This window comes from Durio zibethinus, chromosome 5 (genome assembly GCF_047325235.1).
Source record: "Durio zibethinus cultivar Kanyao isolate XHJ-2024 chromosome 5, ASM4732523v1, whole genome shotgun sequence".
Classification (NCBI taxonomy): Eukaryota; Viridiplantae; Streptophyta; class Magnoliopsida; order Malvales; family Malvaceae; genus Durio; species Durio zibethinus.
Genome location: NC_143166.1, coordinates 25,343,439 through 25,367,577, shown reverse-complemented (window position 1 = coordinate 25,367,577; position 24,139 = coordinate 25,343,439). Strand labels below are relative to the sequence as shown.

Below are 24,139 nucleotides of genomic sequence, written 5' to 3'. Positions count from 1 at the left end.
CCAAGACTAATCTCCATAATTGTATAGAATATAAACTTGAGGCATACACGGTGCTTTTCAAGTCGCCCCATCTCGTTCTAAACTTTGGAAGAAAACCATTCATTGTTCCTTTGAAAGATTCCTAGACCATTCATTTGCATTAAACTTAGTTAACGATGCTAAGGCTCTTGTCTAAATCAATAATAGAGCTTAATCAGTGTTCCAAAAATGGCTCTGAATCTACATATACAACAGCTGAATGCATCAAACCAATCTTCCTTCTCTCTTTCTTTGGCAATAATTCAAAGATCTAATGGTCTTTGCCAAAATTGTCAGTGAAGGGTTAATCTTATGTTCCAACTGCACATAGAAGTCCACCACATATGTCTCTATATATCCTAAAGCTCTCAAAAAGATCACCAAACCATAAGTAGCTAAAACAAACATATCTATAACTCGATCTTTATTCGAACTTTGAAACGTGATATCTCGTAGAAAAGTCCACGGTACCCCTTTGAAAGCTCTAAGGCAGAATATTTTTCTATGGTAGGTATCAGGTCTTCTCTGTTGAACATGAAACACCAATATGCTGGATTCCAAAACCTTATGGCAGCTTTTAATATTTGATCATTAGGTTTCAACGGTATTAACAAAACAATATCTTCGTACTCTACTTTGAAGGCTAACTTTCTTTCTAGACTCCACTGATTCCACATACCCTCTAAATCCATCATATCATATCTTCTCAAATCCAAATAAACCAACTCAAGCAATTTTGAAACATACCCATCTATCAAATAGTCCCTTTCTATCTGTTGCTTGTTTTTTGACTGATCCTTGACTTCCCAAAATGTCTTACTTGTCAAAGATCCTAGTCAAGACTCTTGATATGCCATGAGAACTTCTATCAACAAATTATCTAGAATGTATATCCCTGATGTTATATTTTTAAAGGATGATGCATACAACAAACAAACAAACAAACAAAAAATGAAAACATAGAAAAATTAGTACCGGAAATTTAAAGAATGCAATGCAAAAAATAAATTAACAAACAAATTTTTTTATTCCACTTTTTTAGTGATTTAAAGATTTTTCTTTTTTCTTTTTATTTTTTTTTGTTTTTATTTTTTTCTTCTTTTGCTTTTACTCTCCACACTTCAAATAAAAATTCTACCAAAAAGAAAAAATATTGTATATAATATGTTGTAATCTTCTTTATTTTTTATATAATGTATTGTACATTATCTACTATCGTTTATTACAAAAAAAAAAAAAAAAAATGACAGAGCGAACAAACTACATGAACAAAAAAGGGTCTTACAAAGGGTTCTACACACATCTCTGGTGCTAGATACTTCCTAGGTCGATGGCAGCACTTCTAGGGAATTGGGTGTTTTACAGACTCTGATGTGTATTCGGGTTTAGAAAGGATTCAGGAACTCCCATTACAGTGCCCACGCCTCGGGGCCTCTAGTATGTTCTGTGTCTGGGCGATTGGTTTGAGCTCCAGGCGGTTACTATAGCGAAAGTGCTTGGACCATTTCCAACCCGAATACACACTAGAACACCTAAGTCTCAATAAGTGCTGCCATTGACCTAGGAAGTATGTCTAGAACCCTAGCCAAGTATTTGACTCAATGATGGTCAGGTAATGTAGGAGAGTTTGTATTATAAATAGGCCATCCGTATAATAAAAAACAATTTAATGAATAAAAGGCATGCTCAAACTATATGAATATCTAAAATAAATAAACCATACAATCAAAAACAAATTTATAAATGAAAATCTTTGTACTAAAAGATAAATCATTATCCAATGAAGAATACATGAAAATCACAATGGTTGCTAATATAGTTTTTTCTTTCTTTGCCCACTCATAAGATTCATTAAAACATTTTGTTTTTAAACCTTGCAACATTATGATAGTACCTTGCAAGCTGAATCATATTCTTGTCAATTAAATCTTTAAATAATTCAACATCATTTTAGACATAGGAGAAAATTTAACAAAATTATAATAAGCAACTTTGTATGCCTTGCCACGTCCATACTTGTATATGCTTGCTCACATTTCTGCTTTTGTATCTCATTATTGTTAGAGAGGCTTTTAATTTGTGCATCAAACTTACCTTTTCTTTTCAGAAGAACCGAGTATCCCTTTTCATCAATTATGGTCGTCTTAGCCATAGCAATAAAATACTTGTAAGAATGTAGAAAGCCATTAATGTTATCCGACTATTTGTTGATAATAGGGAAGCATTACTGAATTATCTAAAACACAAGAAATTATATCAAAGCAGAATCCAAAAATCCAAATGGCATAGAAAACTTTATTTAAAATTCATAATACGTATAAAATTAAAAATATCGTAATTTAACCTTCGTTCATGATAAAACAAAAAATAAAGTTTTATTTATTTCAGTTTTTAAGTCACATATCGAAAAATAATGAAAACCAATTAACCTAAATTCATAAAAATAAAAAAGGAAAGAAAAACAGCATCCTAAATGAATTCAAAAAGGTAGTTTATGTGATTATATTTTAAGATTAATACTTGAAATTAAAATATTTTAGGTTGGTTAAAAAACTAGCATTTGAATAATGAAGATGGTGCTACTTAGAAAAAATAGGAAAATAAGAAAAAATGGTAATAAAAAATGTAAATTCAAAAGCCTAAAAAAATTTCTAACCGTTTTTTAAAGTGGAGTGATGGAGTCTCAATTTCTATCTTAGTGTTTTTTTTTTTTTTTTTTTAACTTTTATTATGATTTTACTGTACTAAATATGAAGAGAAAAAATACGATATTCTTTTCCTTTCCTTTTCGGTTCTCTCTCTCTCTCCCTCTTTTTTTTTTTAACAAAATATAGTATAAGAAGAGTTTTAGTTGTCATTTTGAAGGCATTGCATGAAACATTTATATTGATTAATTGGGTATGGATAAACCAAATCCCACTAATTTTTCTTTTGATCAATCGTTGAATGTAATAATAATAAACATGTCAAATTACTCATGTTACACTGCAGGAAATTTTGAGAAGATCAAAATTTTTTTAAAATTAATTTTTTTATTTATTATTTAATTGTGCATCAGAATTTCATCTTTCATAAATTCTTTAATTTTTTATTTTATTTTTTTTATATTTTCATCTTTATTTATTATGATTATTTGAAAACTAATCCTTATATTGGAAGAATTTTCTTGGAGTCTTCTAAATTATTCCTTACAATGTAGCCAAAAAAATTTATTCCTTGCATTGAAGATGTTTATTGTTATTATTAATTTTTTTTTCGCCAGAAGAAATGAACATTAAAGATGTTTATTAGAAAAATACCATTAGACAGTTTCATGAAATTTCCAATATTGAGAATTTTCATACATTAATTTATTTACCAAATAATATTGCTAATATCAAATATTTTTAATGAAAATAAAATAAATAAAATAAAAAGAGCTTAATGATTATAGCACACAAATTGGATTACGTCTTGGGCTTGCACCAAAAATGTTGATCAATGAAAAGGTTTTGAGCCAGACTCATTGGGCTTGTACCACCAACGAGTCTATGTCCTTTCATCCTCTTTTTTAAAGGAAACTGGTTGAAAACGGTGACGTTGGGAGCCTAAAACTTTTTCTCCACACTTTATGTAAACATTCTGGAGTTCCGTCACTGTTACAAAATCAACTTTCCTTAAGAACCCTCATCCCTTCCATTATTCTTTTAATTTTTATTGATATTTCCCGCTTCTGCTTAGTTATTAGTTATTCGTAATTTTTCTTTTTCATTTTAGTTTTCATTGTAAAACTCTTTTTGTTTGGATAATACAAAATTTCTGATTAGTTCTAAAAAGTTCTATTGGGGAATTATTTTTATCATTATTTTGCAGGATTTTTTTTTTTTTTTTTTGCATTCTTTTTATTCAACTTATTTTGTGCCACTGCCAAACTTTGGTTCAAGTACAGATAGTAATGAAATTTGGAATATTTTAATAATTTTTATATTTTTAATGTCTAATTTTAAGTTTTATACCTTGGAAGTACAGATTCTATTCTAATGAGTTGTCATTCACCTGTTGATAGTGTTAGTTACTTTCATACGTTGCACGACGGTGGTGAGATCAATCCGTTTTGACAGTGTGTGCATTTGTGGTGGATGCCAAAGCTTTGGCAAAATCAAAGAGAGCTCATTCTCAACACCATAGTAAAAAGTCTCATTTGAGTCAAAAACTAATACCTCCATCAGCTGGTGCTAATGATGCTGCAAATGCAAAAATGCAGACAGGCAAGCAAATTAGAGAGAAAACGTGTCAGGCTCAGCGTGTATCTGCACTAGCATCGAATTGGGATCGCTATGAGGAAGAATTTGATTCGGGTTCTGAAGATCCATCTGGTGATACTGCAAGTCAAGCTCCTGATATTATTGTTCCTAAGAGTAAAGGGGCTGACTTTCGTCACCTGATTGCCGAGGCACAGTCTCAGCTGCACTCAAATCCTTATTCAGATAGCCTACCTTCTTTAGATGATGTTCTGCCAGGTACTTATATCTTTATATGTGGTTTAATGTGTAAAAGTTTCTGTTTCGTCTGTATTACATTTGTTCCACCCATTATTTGGTGTATTTATAAAACTAATAAGATACCAGGTTGTATTTTATAGTAGTTTCATTTTTACGAATAGGCATATTTTGCACAATGAGAGAAGAAGAGGGGGTAACAAGTAGGAGAAGATGACTAAGCATCCATTTTTAATAGAATAACAAAAAGAAAATTTTGGGAAGTTATAGTCTTCTCACAGCTGCCCTGACATAGTTGCCAGTTGTTAGGATTAGTCATAAACCTTTCCTTGAGTGATCTTTACGGTCTCCTTTGTGTTCTAAAAGTAAAATTGCTGTAGGTGTCAGTTTTTATTTTAAACTCTTGATGGAAATTTATATATCAGTAATCTTCCAGGAGACTTCAATCAGTTTGTAGGCTCTATGCTTGCAGTCAGGGGAGAGGGTATTCTGTCATGGACTGGGAATGATAATTTTGTTGTGGAAGACAGAACAACTGCACCTCCTGAGGTAATTGCTTTTCTTTTATTTGTTATTTTCATGTACACTGAGCAAGAAATTATAATGGTAAAGACTCAGATTGAGTCATTAATTCTCAAGTCCATTAACACATTGTTTGATGTTTACTGGATATGTACATCTATGTTCTTGTTTTGTCTTTCACCTTATGGTATGAGCTAGCATCTCTCTCTCTCTCTCTCTCTTATGTGCACACAGCTGCACACTGCACGCATGCCCATATTTGTGCTGCCTTCTCCGTAAGAGTACAACCAGAATATGTATCTCGCAATTTGATGGTAGTGAATTGTTATTATTGTTGTTAACATCAACATCTGATATTGGTGGCAGGTTCAATATGCATAAGTAACTTGGAATTTTATTGGATTCCTAATGCATCAAATTACAAAAACCAGTAATGCAAGCCTTACAATTTCCTATTATGTTAATTGCATGAAGAAGATGAAGCCTTTTTGTGTTTGTGATTTATTTTGCAAAGTTTTTGTGGGTATCTTAATAATGATCTGTCTTTTCCTCAGTCTTACGGGACTAAAAGTGTAAGAAAATCCTGTTTGATAGATGTGTGTATTTGATACTAGGGAAAAAATTGTCATTCTGATTTGGAAGTTATAAATATGCACTGCCTCCGCTAATTGTTAAGTGCATGGTGGATGTATTTCAGTATCCTCTATCCATGTTGAAAGCATCTGTGTTAGACAAGGGAGGAGAGGAATGGTGGAAGAGAAAGGTTGCTTTTTCGGTTTTGATCTTAATTTCTTGGGATAGTTTAGTTAGGGATGATATATTGTTTAAAGCTATTTATTTAAATAGGCATGGTTCATAGAAATTTATCATATGTCAAAAATCTAAGAAAATTTAAAATTGAAATATACTGTTTAGATGCAATCATTGATACTCCTATCAATGATCCTTGGACCATTTACTTGATCATGTTTTTACTGCCATCCACCCACCTTGCGTTACTTAGTTGACCTTCTTATTATCTTTTCACGTCCTTTTTCTTGTGTTTTCTCTTGTAGGCATCATTTCTCTCCCTGAATTTGCATGCACTTGCTGAACAACTTGAAAAAGTAGATTTATCTGAGAGGCTTTTTATTGAAGAAGATCTATTACCACCAAAGCTTTTAAGTCCAATACCTTACATTGATATTCAATTTACTGTTGATTCATAATGATACTTTAATGCCTCAAAGGTGAGGAACTGCAATTCCTGACGCTCACTAAAGGTAAAAACCATGGGGCTGGAAGGTTAAACTGTGAGTTTCAGTAATAACTTATAGAGATCATTCTTTAGATGCCTTGAGAGATGACTGGGACTGAAGGTCATTGGTAGCTAATGGGAGATACAGCTTTCTTAAAAATCTTGGCATTTCGTTTACATTTTCCCTATGGTTCTTGTGCATTCATATAAAGGTTTTTAGTTGTATTGAACCTTTGGTTCCTTTTTTCTTTATTAATTTGACCATATACATTATTGGATTATGGTGGCAGATTAGGCTTACTTAACCTCCCAGTCATATAGCATAATATCAGTTTTTGTGCCTACAAATATGTTTTTAATTTACACTTGAGTATCTATTGAAACATTATCTGGTTTGTATGCCAGAATGCAGAGAGATCAAAGGTAAACAGAAATCAGGAATCTGACCAAATGCAAACAACATCTGATCGAATAGCAGGTGCAAAGATAACTGAAGAACTAAATCTAAATGATTTTCCTGAGACGGTCAACTTTGCAAAAAAAGGGGTGTGCATATGTCATTTGAAGCGGCAGCTGCAGAGGCAGAATTGGATATGCTTCTTAATTCTTTCGATGAGACTAAAATTCTTGATAATTCTGGCTTAAATTCCAAAAAACCCTCAAGTGATTTTCGCAGAGAAGGTTCTCCATCTCTGCCACAACTTGCAAGAAAAGGCATTGATTCATCCAAATCTGCTGTCATTACTACCAGTTTTGATGGTTTACTTCTTGATTTATTACAAGAAACATCCACACGATTTGATGGTTTGCTATTAATTAGAAACCTCACTCATGTAAACCAAACTGATGGATAATTGCTGATCAATATGGCTGTACTCTTCCTTTCCAAGTTCAATGCGTTAGCTTTTTGTTTCGTGCTAGGAGCTGAAATATATATTCAGGCGTCTTTCTATAGTATATAGGCTCTTTCTGTATTGGGGAATTTTGTATCACTTGTACATTTGATGTTGGTGAGACGCTTGCCATGTTGCCCGAATGTCAATTTCAGGGCCACGATTTAGGTGAGGAGGAGAAGCTAAGTGGACCTTATCTTACTTTTACTTGATTACACCAACAGGAGCACAACATCTGCCCATGTGCTCACGCAATTAGCATTAGGTGTTTCGTAATACCAAAACGGAGAGATATGCTAACCTCCATGTGATGCAAGAAGCTAACATCTCATCTTTAACACAAAACAAATGTTTTAAGATAGAAAAATTCAGTCAACAAGCCTGGAAGCCTGGAAGCAGATTTGAATTATGAATACCAATAGTCAAGAAAAGACAGTCATCCAAGAAAGAAATAACTTAGATCAAATCATCCAATTCCTTGAGAATCATTCTAATCGAATCAATAATCCCATTTCAACATGTCAAGAAACAGAAAAGTAGAAAGAAGAAGAATTGATGGAAGATGTACTATCTTGATTTGTATTTCTTTGTAACAAAGTTACCTTCCTAATTGGGTTAATTCTAAAACCAAAATAATAATAATAATAATCTTCCATTTTCTGGCGAACAAAGCTCTTTCGAGTCAGAAATTATCCAACCAAACCTATACAAGAAATTAAAAAAAAAAAAAAAAAAAGAAAAAGAAACTCACAAAACTGCATCAATCAAAGCCACAAGGCCCCGGCATCTTTCAACACGGGGACCAACTCTCCACTAATATGAGTAGCCATAACTTTATCCAATCCCCCAAACAACTTCCCACCGATAAACACAATCGGAAGCTGCAGCGTTTTATCTTTTCCATCACCTTTACAAATCATTCCCAATTCATTCAAAAAACCAACCTCATCCTCCTCATCAATCTCATTAACCGCAGGGTTTACACCCAGCGCCAGCAGCAAACGCCTCACTACATGGCTCATGCAGCAACCCTTCCTGGCGAACACAATCACAGCCTTCTCTGATACAATGTTAAGCATGTATTTACTGCCTCCTCCCTTGCTTAGTACGAGGTTGTTGTGGCCAACTGTTGATGAGGCACGATGGGAAGTAGTGTTGACGCATGGCAGAGGCCATGACTTGTATGGAATTGCTTGTTGCATGCTGAAAATCAATAATATATCTGAAAAAAGAAAAGAAAAAAAATTAGAAGCAAAGAGCTTACTAACTGATGGAAATGAAAATGTGAGCAAGCTTTTATGCTCTGGGAGATGAAAAGGAGAATAAATATATATAGGAAGGAGTACAGGGTAAAGAAGGGGAGGCGAGTTGGGATTTTGAAAGGGTCAGCCGTCAACAAAGGTTTGCCTTTTTCCTTACGCGGCTGTGGCTGTATACTGTACATGGGTTAGTGGCTGTATACTGTACATGGGTTAATGGCTGACGTTTATTTGGTGTCATTATTTTTTGTTGTGCAATGCGTGTTCGTTCATGTCCAGATACCAAAAATGTTCTCATTGATTTTTTTTTTGTATATCTGATTCCCTATTTGCTTTGTTCCAGTGAAGGCGACCCCTTTTTTTTTTTTTTCCAAATCCAATGTATATCTAATTACCTAGTTGGTCCAATTAGTTGTCAAAAGCACTGTTGAAAGCCCGGATTTAAATATGTACGCCATCAGCATGCGGTGACGTTTACCAAAATTAAAGACAACAATGTACGCATTTGCTGACAGTCTACAACAATAGATTAACATTGCTGGTAATAAGATCATATGTCTATTATCTAAAGAAAATATATGGATTAATGCATGTAGCATGTTTTCGTTTACTTTTATCATTATATTTTAATCATCAGGTTCTATATGCATGTTATCTATAATTGCAGATTTTGTACAAATATTTTATACTTTCAAGTGTTTTTTAACCAATCAAAAATTCATTAACTGTCTAACTTTAATCTATAAATGACGTGATTTTCCAAACTGACTATTAAAATTGTGACTTTACCTTAAATTATGAAAACGTAATTTTTTTTGAATAAATAAGGGCTAACAATCCTCGTATTTCATTCTCTCCCTTGAACAATAAATCAGGACTCAATAACATCTTTAAAAAAGAATCTCTAACATATTATATACGTCATCGGACAATATTTATTTATAAACAAGTCTTTCAAATATGTTATCTCATTCATAAATTTCATTGATCAATATATTATAGTATTTATTAAGTTCTTGGATTTAGCGTCATTTGGCTTGACAAAAAAAGTAAGATAGCTTTAATGAAGGAAAAAAGAAATCTTACTGGGCATGGAATTTTTGCATTTCCATTTGCCAAGAGGTAACACAAAAATCAAGTAATATTAAATTTCAACTTTATTTTTCCAGACAATAAAAAAAAAAAAAAACGAGGTTTAAATCTGGAAATTCGAAGCCTTTTTTTTCTTTTGTGCGCTAATGGATATTATTGTGACCCAGTTGCTCACGTCATTGTGAATGAGCTTTGAGCGGAGAAAAAGGCAGTTGGTGGACGGTGAGGGAAGCCCAAGTCAGCGAGGGGCCAACACAAAGCTTACCATTACCATACATCACCACACGTATGCTGTAATGTCACGCCTTGGGCCCACCACGTGGCAAACAGAGCAATTCCTTCCATTTTGTCGTTGCTATGTCTAAAATTTCCAAAGCCACATCTCGTTGTCTTACCAAGTTAGCTAAATAATACGTGGACCTTCCCGAACTGATAACGTTTGCATGATGTCATAAAAATGGCCTTTCTAACTTTTGTTTCATTCCTCTGGGCTTTGTCTCTCATCAGCCATTCGGCGCCGGTTAGTAGAGATATCAATGGGTAAATGTGACGTATGGTTAGAGTATTCTTTATTATTTTTATATTTAATAGTTTTTTAAATTAATTTTTTATAAATATTTAATAAATATGAGTAATTTTTGCATTCATAATTTTTTAAAAAATAAATATAAAATTTTTAAAATATATATTTAAAATATAAATATATGTTAATATATATTTTTAAATAAAAATATATTCATTTTAATTAATTTAAAATAATAATTTATATTATTTAATAAAAATTTTATTTACTAAATATATATAAATATATATAATGTACGAATATGAGGTGGATACTATATTACTCATCTATATTCTTGTATTCGATAAAAATTTAAAATCATACATCTCTCAATCTTCATAATATAATACCCATCCCATCCTCATTCGAATGAAAAATTGGATTACTCATCAAGAATGGATAAGATTGACATCTTAACCTATCAACCTCCAAATGTTTCAAGCCTTATCTTATATTAGAGTTAATTTTTTAAAATTTTAATTTGGTGATAAGAAATTATAGATATGCCAACAATCGTATGATATGTTGTTAGAATATTATACTCTTAATTTTAATGATTAAGATTTAAATTTTAACAGTCTCAAGTGTCAAAAAAATTAAATATTAAAAATTTTATTAACTTATCATTTTTTAAAAATAACTATAGTAATTAATTAATTAATTATTAACTATATTTCATTACCACATCAATTTTATTAAATATTATTATATTTACTTATGCTGACATGTGTGACACGTCATTTTTAGGACAAAGTTGAAAGTTTTTTATAAGTTTAAGTTATTCTTGACAATTGACAATTTAAGACACCATCTTAATGTTGTTGCTGCTAGCCATCATTACATTTGCCACAACCACCACTGCCATAATCACTACTTCCACAACCATCGTTGTCACCATCACTGTTCCTACCACTGCCCTTGTTGTCATCACCATCAATCACTCAAACCCAACAGAAAAATAGAAACTTTCATATTCAAACTTTGCATGCATCAAAATCAATAATCAAATTAATAAAAGATAAAAAAAAAAGTTTTTTTACACAAACAACAAACCCACAAAAGAAATAGCTTTGGCAATCCTCATTCATAGTCCTAAAACAAACAAAATCCAAAAAGAAAACTCTTTATTTCTTTCTTTCATTGCCAAAAAATAAAAATAAAAATAAAAAGAGTAGATGTGAGGTGAGGTTTTGAGATGGGTTTCAATTTTAGGGTGTTATACTAGTGTAGACATCAAATTTTGTCTGAAACATTTTAGTATGGTTGAATAAAACCCATTTGAAGCTTGTAAAAAGATCCCTTAAAGAGCTCATAAAATGCATCGATATTTAGGCTTAATAAACAAAGAAAAATAAAACTCGTATGGTTACTGTCAAATTCTTTCACATGAAATTTATATGAATGATACCTTTTCACATAGATGCATGAGAAATAAAAAATAAATTAAACGAGCAAACCTTAAAGTCAACTCTAGTTAAAATTGCACAAAATTTGGTCAAAATGAATAAACCGAGGTCAATCCTCAAAGTTCACAACCTAATTGGAATCAATGTGATTTAAAATTATTTTTGGTGAGTTTTTAAAACACTGAAAATTTTTATTGCATTGGAAAAAATATAAAATTACTAAAATACCCTTTAGAGGTTTTTTTGTAATTTGGCTTTCTTAAGCTTGGATTTTCATAAAACTTTTCATATCTTAATTTCATAATATTTCATGATTTTTGGTGCATTTGAAATCACAACAGTGCCCCGAAAAGTGTAAAATTATCAAAATATCCCTATAAGAGTATTTTCATAATTTGGCCTTTCCGAGCTTGGATTCATGAAACTTTTCAGATCTTAATGTTATAATATTTCATGATTTTTGGTGCATTCGAAATAACAGTAGTACCTCAAAAAGTATGAAATTATCAAAATACCCCTATTGGAGTATTTTTGTAATTTGACCTTTCCGAGCTTGGATTTTTATGAAATATTTTAGATCTCAATTTTATAATATTTCATGATTTTTGATATTTTTAAATCTAAAAAATGAGCATGAGAACATTGATTTTCAAGAAAATAGCCTATACACCAAAAATTTTATACTATGGGTAAAATGATCTTTCCATGGGTTTAGAAGCTATAAAAATTAAAATTTTACAATGAATAATAGGGACCATTGGATCTCTCATTGTTCTTGATCCAATGGCCAAAAGATACTCCTAAAAAAAAAAAAAGTTTGATCTTTGGATGAGATTTGATCTTAGGGTTTATGTTCATTAAAAAGAGATATTTTTGGAAGGTCTAAAATGAAAATGAAGGTGACCATTAAGGGGGAGATAGTCTATCAAAAAGAGGAAGGGGAGAAAGGAGAAAAAAAATGAACTTTCTAAAAAAAGTAGAAAAAAAAAAGAGGAAGGGCTCTAAAAAAAATACTTTGATAGGATGAAAGTTTTTTAGGAAACCAGAAAGAAGAAATGAAGAAGATTTCTTAGTGGCCAAAAAAATAAAGGTCTTACAACTAAGAGAAACTCAAGAAAAGGAAAGTTTAAAGGAAAAATGGGAGCTTAACGAAAGAAAAGAAAGTTATAATTCTTGGGAAATTTTTTTTTGAAAAGGTAGTTCCTTCATTTTCCTTTCAGTTTGTTTTCATAAGAACCCTATTGTCTTTATCCTTTCATGTTCACATTTTCTTTTTTTTTTTCATATAGTTGTGCAATGCATGCTATTTTGTTTGAAGTTTAAAATTTATTTTTTCCCAACATACTAAACCTTATTGAATGTGGCATGTCAACTGATGTTTGAAACTTCATCTTTTGCATGGGTGTACCATTCTTCATTTCAATAAGGAGTTTATGCATGGAAAAACTCCTTTTTATGTTCATTAGTTCATTATGTAAATGATGTTTATTTGTAATAAATGATCTATGAAGAAAAGCTAAAAATTTTAGATGTTTATGGGTCTTATAGGTAGTCCCACTTTAAGACCATTTGTCTATTATTTCTTTTTCATTTAGCTAGTATTAGATGTAAATTTAGGAAAGAGGTTGCACCTTTTATGGCAAAATGTTATTTTTACTCTATTCATTCTCATTAAGCAGTGGCAGTTTTGGTTGGTATTTTATTACCTCCCCCATCAGTTTCTTTATTGGCTTATTAGGTTATACCCCGGCCTTTGTACTTGTTTTAACTATCTTAAGAGTTAAACTGGAACCTCATAGTGTTGTTGGGTTAAAGAAGCCAAAACCGAGTTGTTACTGTATATCAATCATAGTTTGGAGAGTTGTTTATAGGTATACCTTATTTTTTTCTCTTTCTTAATTCTCTTATTTTGGTTGTCAAATTTCCTAAGATTTAAGAGCCAAAACACCTCTTTTTAAATAAAAATACATCCTTGTAATTTCATCTTCTAGGTGTTCTTCTTTATAGTCCTTGTGTTTCTTTTTTTTTTTTTTTTTTCATTTTTCAAGGTTGTTTAAGCTTACACATGGTAGGTATTTGGATGTCATTAGGTTGAGATATCAAAAATATGTATTTGATTCACATAAGTACAAATCCGATATAAATAAAAGGATGCTTACCATGCGAAGTAATGATTTGCATATTTACAACCTTCCATTTCCTATCTTAATTAAAGAAAAAGGTTTCCAAAATTATACAATGAATCTGTTAACAACATGTAGTGTGATCTACATGTGTCTAAAATGAAGAAAGTCAAATGATAGATGATATGCATTTCATTTGTTTAATTATTTCATAATGTAATTACTTTTAAATACAGCCCGCATCATAAAGAAAAACTCAAATTTATGATTTTCGTTCATTATATACTCACAAACAGTGAGTATTTCATCAAATGTGAATTCGTTGAGTTGCATAATGTCATTGAAAATTGACTTTTTTCTATCTGTATGCTTGACTTTTATCTTAAAGTAGACTAAAATGTCCTCCATAACATTCACAACCCAATCATATGAAGCAACAATATTGCCAATTTGATGCACCAACCCATTGATTGCTTCATCATTGCTCTTAGCATGCTTTTTACCTGATAATGTCATCCTAGCATTGCTCAGAGTGGCAGATACAATGTTGTCTTCATCATCTCCTCTCTCTTCATTTTCTTTGACATTGATATCAAACTCAGGAGAGAAGTAATCATCCTTATTAGCATTTAATAATTCAAATGCATCAACTACTATTTTAGCTTTTTGACCAGTTGCTCTATCATATCCGACTATCATTTTAAAATCATCAAAAAATGGGAAAAGTTTGTTCCATAACCCTCTAGCATGTGGGTGTGATTGGTAAAGTTCAAACAAATACGAATCAAATAAAAGCCATTGAAAAAAAAATAAAAAGATAGATAAGCCATAATATCATCTAAAAAACTTACCCAAACCCACTCATAAAATACTTCTTTCTCAACTGTGATACATTTTTCTAGATCATTCCACCTAAATCTACTAAAATTTTTCATATCACAAATTGCATAATGTTGTCACTTAAGTAGATTAACCCTGGATTCGATGTGGGACGTGGCTTTAAGTTGTGAAGTAGGAATGACTTGCTCCGGCATTTGTTCAATATAAACTAGATATCTAACGTGGAATGTCCCATTATCTGCTCTTCATTAGGATAATTAGCTAAAGAATGTAGGCATTGAACCAAATGTGAATCTTCTTTTCTAGTCCATGAGTGGTTACCAAAGCCAGAACTATCCAATCATCTTCTGGATACATGTCAAACGGATTGTGATGGCTTGTCATGTAATGAAAACATTTTTATTCCTAATCACATGGTTAGACATTTTGAAACAATATCAATATAGTAAATAAAAAACAATTAAGGGAACGAAATAAATGAATATACATGGAGAGAAAGCAATGTGTTTTCCAAATTTTAATATTCATTGCACAATATCAACTATATGGTACATAAAATAAAAACCATTTGGGAAAACAAATAATAAAATACAAAACATATCTATAATGTTATTATCCTTCGGATCGCAACCAATGGGTGAACATATCATTAGCGAGATTATCTCTAAACTGAGTTCAATAATCAGATGGCTCAACATACGTAATCAAATGTTGATGATCAGATTCATTTAGTTGGAAAATACTTCTTTCGGTAACATCTCCTTCAATAAGATCAAAAACTATCTCAAAACTAATAAAATTATGCAGAAGACAACAAGCAGAAATAATTCTACACTATGTCTTAATTGAATAAAATAACTTCTCCTTTGAAATTGCCCATCTAGCTTTCAAATACAAAAACATCTCTCGATATAATTTCTTGCTTGAGAGTGTTTCATGTTGAAGTATTCCTATAGGATCATAAGTTGGAGTTCTACCCTCCAATCATTAAAATGGTACTGTTGACCTCTATAAAATGTCAAGAATCCTTCCCCATTTGTATATCTGACATCACAAAAATAGTAATTACCTATTAGAATGATCAACAACATTACTAATATCGAAATAAGCAACCTCGTTATTAACATTACGCGAACATAATACAAATAACACCTTATGGGATCCATAACTCATTCTTGCATATAATGGCATCCTTTAAAACTCTGCCATCTGTTGTAGAACCTTTCCATCCCAATAGAACATATATGAATTGCATATCTAAAGCACCCAAACAACCTTTGAACCATTTACATACATTATTTGTTGAATATTTTGGTATGGGTTTGGGTTTTTTAAACAACAATGTATGTAATCTTAATACAGAATTCAACATAGAATGAAATTATCTACTAATTATCTCTCCAGATCTTATCACTTGATGCTTCATAAGCCTATTTTTTGTATGATAGGCAATAATATGGAGGAAGTTAATTACTAATTTTTCTATTAACATTTGTTTAGATGACTGTAACCTTCATTCTATTTTAAGCAAATGACATAATTTTGTAAAAGCTCTCCTGTCTATTCTAATATGATCTACACACTATATATCGCTTTTAAATACCATTGCATTTAAGTTTAACTCTTTAATATGTAGGTTATCATAAGATATTCCACCATAAGATAGTCTCTATGGTTTTCTTACGTTAACATTTAATAAAGTTATAGCAACAAAACATAACAAATGCAACGAAGTCTCCATCTGGTTCAATTGCATCATAAGTAATGTAATCAATCGTATCTTCCTTAGTGAAAAATCAACCATAATTGTTTAGAGGAAACAATTTCGTTAAGGTTGAAAACATAATGGAAAACAAATCTTGGCATATGGTGGATAGAATCCCCCCACATCATCAAATAAAATATAAATCACAAACAAAACATTAGAAGATTGGAAGGACCTAAAATAATTTAATCACAAAACGTATAATATATATCGAAAATGCCTTAAATCCAGAGCTAAATGACATCTAAAAAAGGAAAAATAAGTTCATTGGAAGGCAACATAGATTATACACTATCAATCAGAAAAGTATACACATCGCTTTATGTAAAAACCAATGATGAACTTAACAATACAAAAGATTAAATGACAGATGAAAAAGTTGAAATTTTTTCAAAGAGAAAAATAAATGCTATGAGCTGAGATCTGTTGAAATATAAATTTCAATTGTATTTATAATTGAAACATGAAGAAGACATATTTGATAGTTATATCTATTCTGTTTCATGATTAAATGTTAGAGCGTTTATATTGTCAAAAAACAATCATTGAGAGGGAAAACAAAATTTTAGTATGGGAATATTGTAAGAAAAAAATGCTTCAATTGACAACCAACGAAGGTGTTTTTCCATACAAACACCTTAATCATTTATTTATAGGCATATTTGATGAAAGAACATGTCATAACAATTTGATCTATGAACATAAAAAAGAATAGTTTTTAAATAATGATCATTTAAGATGTTTCTAGCCAGAAACACCTCGAATAACCTCCATTCAAATTTTATTAGGGATTATTCAAGGTGTTTTTGGTAAAAAAATACCTTGAATAATCCCCTAATAAAAATTGAAGAGGATTATTAAAGGTGTTTTTAGTAAAAAATACCTTGAATAACTTATTCAAATTTTTTGTAAAGAATTATTCAAGGCATTTTTTAAGAAAAAAAAGCCTTGAATAACCCTCAATACAAAATTAAAGGGGATCATTTAAGGCATTTTTAGCTAAAAATATCTTGAATAATCACATCATAAAAATTGAAGGAGATTATTGAAGGTATTTTTTACTAGAAATGCCTTTAATAACCCTATTAAATTTTATGAGGGGATTATTCAAGGCATTTTATAGGCAAAAACACCTTGAATAATCATCTCAAAAAAATTGAAGTGGATTATTAAAGGCATATTTGGTCAAAAATGCCTTAAAAATGCCTTGAATAATCTCTATTAAATTTTTTATTTTAGGGATTATTCAAGGTATTTCTAGGCAAAAATGGCTCGAATAATTCCCAAAAAAATTCAGGGGATTATTGAAAGTATTTTTAGCTAAAATCACATTCAATAATCCCTTCATAAAAGTTTTTGGAGATTATTCAAAGCTTTTTTAGCCTGAAATGCCTTGAATAACCCGATTCAATTTTTTGTAAGGGATTATTGAAGGCGTTTTTCATGCCAAATGCCATATATTACCCAAATTTTTTACCAACATAAACTGACAATTGACTTACATTCATTTTAAAACATGCATTTCAAAATGGTAATGGTTATTTCACAATTTTTTTAGTTAGGTCAAATTTGGCAATCATGTTACTTTCCCCCCCAGAATCCTAGAATACCACAAGTAGATGTAGGTTTTTTTATTTCGAGACTTTAGGTATTGTTGTTGGGAATATGTCAGATTTTTCTAGAGTCAGATTACCCTGAACCAAACGTTGGAATCAAATACTCAACAGTAAGATTTTGGAGAAAAATATATGAATTCCTCCAAACCAAATGCCCCCTTATAAGATCCCTTGTTACCTGAATCGAAGTATCTAAGAATATTTTCAAAAAAAGATTTTATTTATTTTTTTCCTTTCAAAAATTTTTAATGATAATTGTGAAATAATTAAAAAGATTAAGGCATAATTATAATGAATAACAAAATGTATAACATAATAATAAGTGTTATATTTTTCGCACGCATATTCTACTTTAATGTTTACATTACATATTTTTAAATGCAAATGAAAATTTCAATGATAGGACCTTAAGAAGTTCGAGTAGTAATTCTCAAGAATTCCTTAAATGAGAAAAGATTTTTAAAAATTATCAAAGTATTGGAATATTTATAAACTCTTTTCAATACAAAATTTTTTAATTAATTTTAACAATTCTCATAAAAAATAAAAAATACATATTCATAAAAATTTTATTAATAACAAAATTAAGTAATAAAAATTTTCAATGATGGGATTCCAAGAAGTCTAAATAGTAATTCCCGAGAATCCCCTAGATAAGAAAATATTTTTAAAAATTACCAAAGTATTGGAATATTTAGGAACTTTTTTTGATATAGATTTTTTAATTAATTTAAATAATTTTCGTTAAAATGTAAAAAAGTATAAATATTTATAAAAGCATGCATTTTTTAATAATAAAATTAAGTAATGAGAATTTCAGATCATGGGACTCTAGAAAATTCGAGTAGTGATTCTCGAAAACTTCCTAGATGAGAAAAACCTTATAAAAATTGCCAAAGAATTGGAATATCTAAAAGTTTCTTTTCAATATGAAAATTTTTCATTTTATAATTATTTTCTATAATTTAAACAATTTTCTTAATAAATAAGAATGTGTTTTTTGGAAATAAATATATATGTAAATAATTATGTTATTACATGACTTTTAATAATTTTTAAAAACAAATAAAACATCTGAGGATGAGATCATAAAGAAATCCGAGTAGTGATTCTATATTATTACATTACTTTTAATAATTTTTAAAAACAAATGAAACATTTCCGAGGATGAGATCATAAAGAAATCCGAGTAGTGATTTTTTAGGAATCTTTAGGTAAGAAAATGTATCTAAAATGTCACAAATGTATTGAAGTAGTTAGATTAATTTTCAATAAAGATTTCTCTTTTTTTTAATAGCATAAAAATGAGTTTTAGAAAATACTCTTTGTTTTTAAAATTATAGATATCATATTTTATGGTTTTTTTAACATAAATACTGGAAATAATTATAAACCATCGAGGATGGGATTTTTAAGACTTTTGAGTGGTGATTCTTAAAAATTTTCTTAGATGAGATGGTTCCTTTTAATATTGCTAGTGTATTGGAATATTTTTAAAAATTTTTCAATATAAGGTTCTTATTTATTTTTCAAGCTTACTAAAAAATTAAAAATATGTTTTCAAAGAAAACTAAGGAAATTAAATTTTAAACACCAAAATTAAGATCATTTTAGTCATAATTAAAGGATAACATAGAATTAATTGGTACCATTTTTAAACGGACGTCATAGGGGTGCTAATCCTTCCTCATGCGTAATCAACTCCCGAACCAATACTATTTTTGTAGACCCAAAATTATCTTTGTAATATAATTTTAAAATTTTATTAAGAAGATAAGTTTTAATAGGTGACCAAATCACACCTAACCAAAAAAAATTGGTGACGACTCAATCTTTTGTTTTCCAAATTTGTCTAATGGTCCACCAAACTGTTACGACAGCTTGGCAATTCTACTAGGGACATCATTTTTTAGAGTGAGTCAGGCCAAAAATTAATAATATGTTATCTTTAATTTTATTTAATGGTCTTAATTGATATTTAACTTTAATTTTCTTAATTTTAATTCTTTCTAATAATAATAATAGCAGTAATAATAAAAAAGGAAACGAAAAATTACATTTTATTTTATCCATGTTATTTATTTATTATTTGATCTTTTATTTTATGCTTTGTATGTACTATTATTGTTATTATGAAGTGTTTAGAATAAGAATGATAATACTTTGTTCCTTTGCTCACACACGACACGTTCACATCATGCATGAGCTCTATACTTAGGCTTCAACTCTTTTAGGAGGGAATAAAATATCTATGCTCTCGTGAAGTAATAACCTTTGCAATAGCAAGCGAAATACTCCTACCCAAATTGAACCATTTCCATTTGTAGCTTGTAATGGATGAAGATTAGGATGCTTTACTAGTCCATAGTAGACGCCACTGAGGAACAGATAGGGGACCTTTAGATGCAAATCAATTCGAATCCAGCATTTAATAAACCATAAGAGCGAACTCGAAGTAGAGTCATATCCACCCTTTTCATAGACTGTCTCCATGAATTATAATAAAAAAGGGAATATTTGTATTGTATTTTTTTAAGAAAATCATAAATGTAGGCATTCATATTTGTTTTTTTTTTTCAAAAAAAAAAATACAATAAGATCTTTGTCCATTTCCTTTTTTAAAAAAAAAAAATTTCTTTTTGTTTCTTTTATTTTTCAAGCTTTTATTACTCTATTTTTTATTTTTTATTTTTCTTATTTCTCTCTCTTTCATACTAATGACTTATTTTTTTATTTTATGTTTTTTTTTAATAAATTACTTTGGCATGATACAATAACATAGTGAGGTATTTGCTTTAAGACATCTTCCAGCAAAGTTCTTTTCATGGATCCCACAATATTATAGATATGCTTTTCTTCTATAACTACCCTGTGTGAATCATATAATGAGGTGCATAATTGGTCTAAAAAAATTTAGCAAAAGGAAGAAGATTGTTTACCTATTGGTTTTGTGTCGGGTTACTAGAAAAAGTGCATTTGAGTCTTACCCAGAATAATTTAGAAGATTTGGCTACTATATGGAATCAAATGGGTAAAGCTAGGAAAGAAAAGTTTTGTGAAAAATATGGGTAGATTGCATCTCTTATCTCAGTAATGATCTAGAAACATTTGATTTGAACAATTGTTCAATTTTAAGACCTATCATATAGATGTTTTACATTTAATAAGGAGAATTTGACATTGACCATTAAGGAATATTCGATTTTGGTAGGATTGTAATTGCAATACCCTGATAAGATATATGTTAGAAAACCAAAGTCAAGGTACCGTAAAAAGATAGCTAAATTGATGGGAATGAAGTTAGAGGTCTTGGATGCTTTGACTAAAGACAAAGGTAAAGATGTCAGCTTACCTTGGCATTTTTTCATGATTTCATTTTGAGACACTTAGAAGATGATTAAAACATGGCAATATTCACCATAGCAATTTACAACATGGTGATTTTTCCAAAAACTTTGGGATATATTGAATTGGCAGTAGTTGATCTATTTGAATAAATTAAAAGTCAAGTGATGAATCCCATTCTAGCCATCCTAGCTAAGACAATCAAATCATTAAACTTTTGTTGCTAGAATGGAAGACATTTCACAAAGAGTGCATAGCTACTATTTATCTGGATGTAAAGCCATTTTAGATGTAGGAAAAGTTCTTTTTCCAAGTCATATCTTCGAAATAGAGTCTCAGTTAAAGAATTTTACGAAGGTTAGTGGCTAACATTGAAATCTAAACAAGAGTGGGTAGCATTCTTTCAAAGGCATACTAATGATTAGGTCAAATCGATGGCACCATGGATGCCTCATATGCCAGTGTTATATTGAGGTAGAGATGATCCATGGGTACTACTTTTGAGATTGTAGGTAGTGATAAGTTACACTCCACTAATGGTGTTAAGGCAATTTGGTGTGAAACAGCTTATCCTTACCATGTATAGACTTACCTTAGTAGAATTTGTTTATGAAGAAGTGAGTTTGTCAAGAAAAATGAAGCAGCCAGTTCAAATATGGAAGAAGACTCAGAGGCTAAGATTAGGACCTATTTTTGACAAAGTCACCCTCGATTACTTAATTTGTAAAGCAATGTATTTTAGAGATATTGTGCTCCCCACAGATGATTTCTCATTTCAATAAGTGAGCCCATGGGCAAAAGAACCATTGTCAAAAGTAAGCTTATTAAGCAAGAACTTAAAGTAGAAAAAGAAAATTTGAGAAAAGAAAATTTGAAACTCTAAGAAAAGATAGGACAACTGAAATATGAAGTGAAAGCTTGAGAGTAGACTAAAAAAGGCAATGCAAGATCGGGATGTAGCCTAAAATGATCTTAAGGATTTGCATCAAGAAAACAAAAAAATATGAACCCAATTAAAGAAGGGAAAAGGCATTGGATTTAGTGTTAGGTAGCAAAAGGAAATGATTGAGCTTCAATAAGAGATGCAAAGTTAGAAAGACAAAGCCAAGAAAAATGAAGAAAAAGCCATCAAGATTTTTTGAGAACAATAAGAGTGGGAAGGTTTGTATTCAACAGCTTCAACAAGATTGATAGATGTCAAAAAAAAGGGTGCTAAATTGAAGGCATATATCAAAGATGAAAAAAGAAAACATTATGAAATGAAAAAAAAAAAAAAGAATCATTTTGCCAAGTAATTTAAGAGAAGGAACAACAATTACAAAACCAGAAAGACCATAATTCCACAATCATCAAAGAATGGAAAAACAAAGAAGAAGATTAGAGATACACTTGTTATCTTAAAGTGGATGCTCGTATGAAGTGAAATATGGAGAGCTTGGGAAGGCAACAATACATAGAGCATCTAGCTAGTCAAATTTGAAAGGTAGTAAGGAAAGCAATGAAGATGGTCAATAGAGTAGAAGCTTTAATACAAGAAATTAACCCAATTGGAAGTTATGGGCAATGTTTGTTAAACTTTTTAGTTTAAGCCAAGGATCACTATAAACAAATTAAATGTTTTTGTGGCTACAATGCTAAAATGATAGACTCTTTATAATTAGAAACTTATCGAAATCAATGAAAAGTTCTAATTTTGAGATATGTCTTAGAGTAAATACCTCTCAATGCATTCATACATACATTTAGCATATTTTTCTTTCTTAGTATTCTACCTCATTAAAATGATGTTTTCAAAAATTAAAATAAAAATTATTTTGCTTTCACAAAAATAATATGGCGTCCTAATTTTTCAAATTATGGTAATGAGAAGTTTAATGATAGCTCAGCTATTAAACGTTTGAAATCGATCTACTCGCCACCTATACAATACACAATTACAAGTTAAAATTATGGAAAAAAAGTAGGTAGCTAGGATAAAGAGAATGGAAAAAGCTTAGGAAGATATACGAGAATGGATAGTTAAAATGCAAGAGAAGACACGAAGACAAATGATAGAGTTAAGAGAGTTAATGGGGGGCATGGCCAAAGGGAAAAATGTTACTGAAGCCTTTACTATAAGAAAGGAAAATTGACCCCATGAAAATAACAATGTTAGAAAAGAGCCATTTTACCCACCCGGGTATATACCACCCCTTGCTTGAGCTTACAAGCCTGACGTCACAAACTTCATCATCTAAAACCAAAACATAGATTTCTTTAATTTAATCTCATAATATGATGATAACTTTCATCTTACTTGTTTTCTTTTTTCTTTTTGTCAAAGCTGGCTTTGGCTTTCCACTGTTTGGCCGACATAAATAAAGCAAGAGAATCAATTAAAGCTATTTATTCCTAGTTAAAGTGAAATTTTAATTTGTTAAGAAATAGTCAAATGCCAATGAGTCATTGAATCAAAGATTAGGGGTGAGTTTGGATTTTAACACTTTATCAATAATCACGTAATTATTTTTAAAAGTTATGTCAATCGTATGCTGACATTTAATTTGTTTGACTCCAAATTAATTTAGGTTTTATCGAGTTTAATTGTACAGGTCTAAGTCAAATTCAAAGTTGATTGGGTCGAGGCCCAATCTCTATTATTTGGGTTGTTTTGTGTCTATGGGCTTGAATTCTAATGACAATTGAACTTACAAACCCAAATTCTAAAATAAGCCCAAATTTAGTGTCTTTGGCCCAAGGCCTGATGTTGTGACCTAAAATCTGGGTAAGGGCCCTAGTTTTTTTAAAGGAGTAAAATAAAAATGAAAATAACAAAACTTAATTAATTGAAAAAAGAAAATAAAAAGAACAAAAGAAGAGCCTGTGACTATGGATGCTGTGCATGGCATTGACAACCCATAAACCTTATCCCTGGCAGCCATTTGACCCCTTACCCATAATTTCCCTTTCCTAGATAAACCCTACCACATTTTGTTATGTCCGC

The 24,139-nt window shown here is 30.4% G+C and overlaps 2 pseudogenes across 1 annotated transcript; one reads left to right on the top strand and one right to left on the bottom strand.

The window, feature by feature from the left end:
* Positions 1–7,171, top strand: part of LOC111282354 (uncharacterized) — a 70,041-nt pseudogene extending 62,870 nt beyond the window's left edge.
* A 529-nt stretch (positions 7,172–7,700) lies between these two features.
* LOC111282355 (glutaredoxin-C9 pseudogene) lies at positions 7,701–8,466 on the bottom strand (annotated as a pseudogene). Its single transcript, XR_016342200.1, has one exon. The product of XR_016342200.1 is annotated as a glutaredoxin-C9 pseudogene (transcript).
* Positions 8,467–24,139: the final 15,673 nt, after the last annotated feature.